This window comes from Larus michahellis, unplaced genomic scaffold, assembly GCF_964199755.1.
Source record: "Larus michahellis unplaced genomic scaffold, bLarMic1.1 SCAFFOLD_630, whole genome shotgun sequence".
NCBI lineage: Eukaryota > Metazoa > Chordata > Aves > Charadriiformes > Laridae > Larus > Larus michahellis.
In genome coordinates, this window is record NW_027436135.1 from 1 (window position 1) to 5,000 (window position 5,000).

The window sequence follows — 5,000 nt, forward strand, 5'->3', positions numbered from 1 at the left end:
GCATCTGAGGAGGGTTTTGGGTGTCACAGGAGGGTTTTTGGTGGCATCTCAGGAGGGTTTTGGTGGCATCTGAGGAGGGTTTTGGGTGTCACGGGAGAATTTTGGGTGTCATGGGAGGATTTTGGACATCTCAGGAGGGTTTTGGGTGTCACGGGAAGATTTTGGGCCATCTCAGGAGGGTTTTTGGTGGCATCTCAGGAGGGTTTTGGTGGCATCTGAGGAGCCTTTTGGGCATCTCCAAACCCTTTATCCTCCCCAAAACCCTCCTTGGGCTCCACCCCAAAAAAAAAACCCCCACCATATTTTTGGGGTTTCCCCGTGAAGTTTGGTTTTTGTTTTTTTTTTTGGAGAGGGTGGCGTGTTCCTCAACTTTATTTTTTTTTTTGGGGGGGGGGGGTGTTTCCTTCCAATTTCCCACACCCCCCCCCCTCCCAAACCCCCCCCCCAGCTGGTGCGGACGCGGGAGCTGGACCCCCGGCGCAATACGTTTTCGGGTTCCACCCCCACGGGGTCCTGGCCGCCGGCGCCTTCGCCAACTTCTGCACCGAAGCCACCGGTTTCGGGGGCTCTTTCCCGGGCTGCGCCCCCACCTCCTCACCCTGCCCTGCTGGTTCCGCCTCCCCTTCTTCCGCGACTACATGATGGCCGGGGGTAAGATTTTTGGGGGGTGTCCGTCCCCCGTCCCCCCCCCCAAAAAATAAAAAAAAAATATAAATGGGGGGGGTGGTAGAAGGGACAGAGGCCAGAAGGTCCCCCAGCACCCTCGTTTTGGGGTGCGCCCGCTAAATCCTTGGGTTCCCCCCCCCCCCCCCCCCCAGCACCCTAAATTTTGAGGGGGGACCCATCAGATACTTGGGTCCCCCCCCCCCCCAAATTTGGGGGTGCACCCGGCAAATCGTAGGCTCCCCCAGGCAGCCGAAGTTTTGGGGGGGGGGGGGGCGCGCCCACCAAATCTCTGGGTTCCCCCCCCCCCCCCCAGCACCCGAAATTTTGGGGGGGAATCTATCGGATCCTTTCGATTTCTGCCCCCCCCCCCCCCCCCCCCAGCACCCGAAATTTTGGGGGGGAATCTATCGGATCCTTCGATTTCTGCCCCCCCCCCCCCCCGCACCCTAAATTTTGGGGGGGAATCTATCGGATCCTTCGATTTCTGTCCCCCCCCCCCCCCCCCCCGGCACCCTAAATTTTGGGGGGGAATCTATCGGATCCTTCGATTTCTGCCCCCCCCGGCACCCGAAATTTTTGGGGGGAATCATATCGGATCCTCCAATTTCTGCCCCCCCCCCCCCAGCACCCTAAATTTTGGGGGGAATCTTTTGGATCCTTCGATTTCCCCCCCCCCCCCCCGGCACCCTAAATTTTGGGGGGGAATCTATCGGATCCTTCGATTTCTGCCCCCCCCCCCCGGCACCCTAAATTTTGGGGGGGAATCTTTTGGATCCTTCAATTTCTGCCCCCCCCCCCAGCACCCTAAATTTTGGGGGGAATCTTTTGGATCCTTCGATTCCCCCCCCCCCCCCCCCGGCACCCTAAATTCTGGGGGGGGAATCTATCGGGATCCTTCAATTTCTGCCCCCCCCCCCCAGCACCCTAAAATTTTGGGGGGGAATCTTTTGGATCCTTCGATTTTCCCCCCCCCCCCCCCGGCACCCGAAATTTTGGGGGGGAAATCTATCGGATCCTTCGATTCCCCCCCCCCCCCCCGGCACCCGAAATTTTGGGGGTGCACCCAGCAAATTCCTGGGTTCCCAGAACCTTAATTTTGGGGGGGCACCGACTCAGATGCCTGGGTCGTCCATCGCCCCCCCCCCCCCCCCGAAATTTGGGGGTGCACCCGGCAAATTCCAGGCTCCCCAGCCCCCTAAATTTGGGGGGGGCACCCTAAATTTAAGGGGGGGTGCCCCCACCCAATCCCTGGCTCCCCAACACCCCTGAATTTTGGGGGGGGGGGCACCCATTGGGCTGCCTGGGTGCCCCCCCCAACCCCCTAAATTTGGGGGGAGGGGCAACCACCCAATCCCTGTTCCCCCCCCCCCCAGCCCCTAAATCTGGGGGTGCCCCACCCAATCCCTGGCTCCCCAACACCCTGAATTTTGGGGGGGGGGGGGGGCACCCATGGGGCTGCCTGGGTGCCCCCCCCCCCCCCCGAACCCTCCTAATTTTGGGGTGCCCCCCCCCCAAGGGCTGGTGTCGGCGGAGAAGTCGAGCCTGGAGTATCTGCTGAGCCGCGAAAGGGGGGGCACGTGGCCGTCATCGCCCTGGGGGGCCCCCCGAATCGCTGGACGCCCACCCGGGGGCCCTCACCCTCCAGCTTTTGGGGCGCAAGGGCTTCGTCCCGCATCGCCCTGGAGCACGGGTGGGGGTTTTTTTGGGGGGGGGGACGACGACACGGGAATTTTGGGGGCTGGGGGGGGCGAGGGGGTCCCCAAGGCAGGATTTGGGGTCCCCAAGGCAGGATTTGGGGGGGATTTGGGGTCCTGAGGGGTGGGGTGGGGGATTTGGGGTGCTGGGGTGGCCCCGAGGGGGGGGGATTTAGGGGGATGGGGAGGAGGGGGGGGGCCTGAGGGGGTTTTTGGGGTGCTGGGGGGGGGAGGGGAGTCTCGGAGGGGATTTGGGGTCCCCAAGGAGGGATTTGGGGGGGGGGGGGGATATTTTGGGGGCTGGGGACTTCCCAAGGGGAGATTTGGGGTGCTGAGGGGGGTTTCTGGGGTGCTGGGGGCGGAGGGGGGGCGGCCAAGGGGGGATTTGGGGTGCTGGGGGTCCCCAAGGGGACATTTGGGTGCTGCGGGGGGGGGGGGGGGATTTGGGGTGCTGGGGGGGGTGGGGGTGGGGGCCCAAAGGGGTTTTTGGGGTGCTGAGGGGGATCTTGGGGGCGTTTTGTAGGGTCCCTAAGGGGAGATTTGGGGTGTTTTGTGGGGTACCCCAAATCCGGGGGGGTCCCTACATCCAGGAGGGCCCCCCCCACATCCAGGGGACCCCCCCAAAGGCAAGGAACACCCCAATAATCCCACTCAATCCCTCGATTTCGGGGTTTGGAGGTCCCTAGAGTGGGGTCCCTATGGAGATTTGGGGTGTCGGGGGGGGTCCCCCAAATCGGGGGGGTCCTTACATCCAGAGACACCCCCCCCAAATCCAGGCACCCCCCCCCAAATGCAAGGAACACCCCAATAATCCCACTCAATCCCTCGATTTTGGGGTTTGGAGTTCCCTAGAGTGGGGTCCTGTAGGGATTTGGCGTGTCTGGGGGGGTCCCCAAATCGGGGGGGTCCTTACATCCAGGAGGGCCCCCCCCACATCCAGAGACCCCCCCCACACATCCAGGGGACCCCCCCAAAGGCAAGGAACACCCCAATAATCCCACTCAATCCCTCGATTTCGGGGTTTGGAGGTCCCTAGAGTGGGGTCCCTATGGAGATTTGGGGTGTCGGGGGGGGGGGTCCCCCAAATCGGGGGGGTCCTTACATCCAGGAGGGCCCCCCCCATCCAGAGACCCCCCCACACATCCAGGGGACCCCCCCAAAGGCAAGGAACACCCCAATAATCCCACTCAATCCCTCGATTTCGGGGTTTGGAGGTCCCTAGAGTGGGGTCCCTATGGAGATTTGGGGTGTCGGGGGGGGGGTCCCCCAAATCGGGGGGGTCCTTACATCCAGGAGGGCCCCCCCCCGACATCCAGGAGCCCGCCCCCCCCCCCCCCCCCAAATCAAGCTCCCCCTCCTTCCAAATCCCTTACAGACCACACCAATCCCCCTCCGTATTTCGATTTAGGGGTGATGGGGGGGGGGGCGGGGTGCGTGTGGCGCTTTTTTGGGGGGTTGTTTCAGATTTTGGGAAAAAAAAACCCCAACCTTTCCCCCCCCCCCTCCCCCCCCCCAGGGCTTCCTTGGTTCCCGTCTTCTCTTTTGGGGAGAACGAGTTATTCCGGCAGGTTTCCAACCCCCCCGGCTCCGTTTTACGCCGCCTCCAGCTGCGGCTCCAGCGGGTTTTTGGGGTGGCCGTACCCCTTTTCCACGCCCGGGGGGTTTTCCAGTACAGCTTCGGCCTCCTCCCCTTCCGCCGCCCCATCCACACCGTCGGTGAGTTGTGTGTCCCCCCCCCCCCCCCCCAAAAAAAAACCAGGGGGGGCATCCCAAAATCATCCTGGGGGGGGGCTGGTACCCCAACTCCTTCCTATGGGGTTTAGGGGGGGCTCGGATGTGGGGTGATGCCGGGATTGGGGATCCATCAATTGATGGGGGGGGGTTGGAAGGTGATTTGAGGGGGGGCAGACACCTGGGTCCCCCCTCAAAAAATGGGGGGGGCACCCCAAAATCACCCTGGGGGGGGCTGGTACCCCAACTCCTTCCTATGGGGTTTAGGGGGGCGCGGATGTGGGGTGATGCCGGGATTGGGGATCCATCAATTGATGGGGCCGGGGTTGGAAGGTGATTTGAGGGGGGCAGACACCTGGGTCCCCCTCAAAAAATGGGGGGGGCACCCCAAAATCACCCTTGGGGGGCTGGTACCCCAAAACCTTCCTGTGGGGTTTAGGGGGGCTCGGATGTGGGGGTGATGCCGGGATTGGGGTGATCGATGAACTCCTTGGGGGGGGGGGTTGGAAGGTGATTTGAGGGGGGGGCAGACGCCTGGGCCCCCCCCTCAAAAAATGGGGGGGGAACCCCAAAAATCACCCTGGGGGGGGCTGGTACCCCAACTCCTTCCTATGGGGTTTAGGGGGCTCGGATGTGGGGTGATGCCGGGATTGGGGATCCATCAATTGATGGGGGGGGGTTGGAAGGTGATTTGAGGGGGGGGCAGACGCCTGGGTCCCCCCTCAAAAAATGGGGGGGGGCACCCCAAAATCACCCTTGAGGGGGCTGGTACCCCAACTCCTTCCTGTGGGGTTTAGGGGGCTCGGATGTGGGGGTGATGCCGGGATTGGGGTGATCGATGAACTCCTTGGGGGGGGGGGGGGGTTGGAAGGTGATTTGGGGGGGCAGACACCTGGGTCCCCCTCAAAA

At 62.9% G+C, this 5,000-nt stretch overlaps 1 pseudogene; it reads left to right on the forward strand.

Moving 5' to 3' along the window:
- Positions 1-350: 350 nt before the first annotated feature.
- Positions 351-4,085, forward strand: LOC141737070 (2-acylglycerol O-acyltransferase 1-like; annotated as a pseudogene).
- The last annotated feature ends 915 nt before the right edge of the window (positions 4,086-5,000 follow it).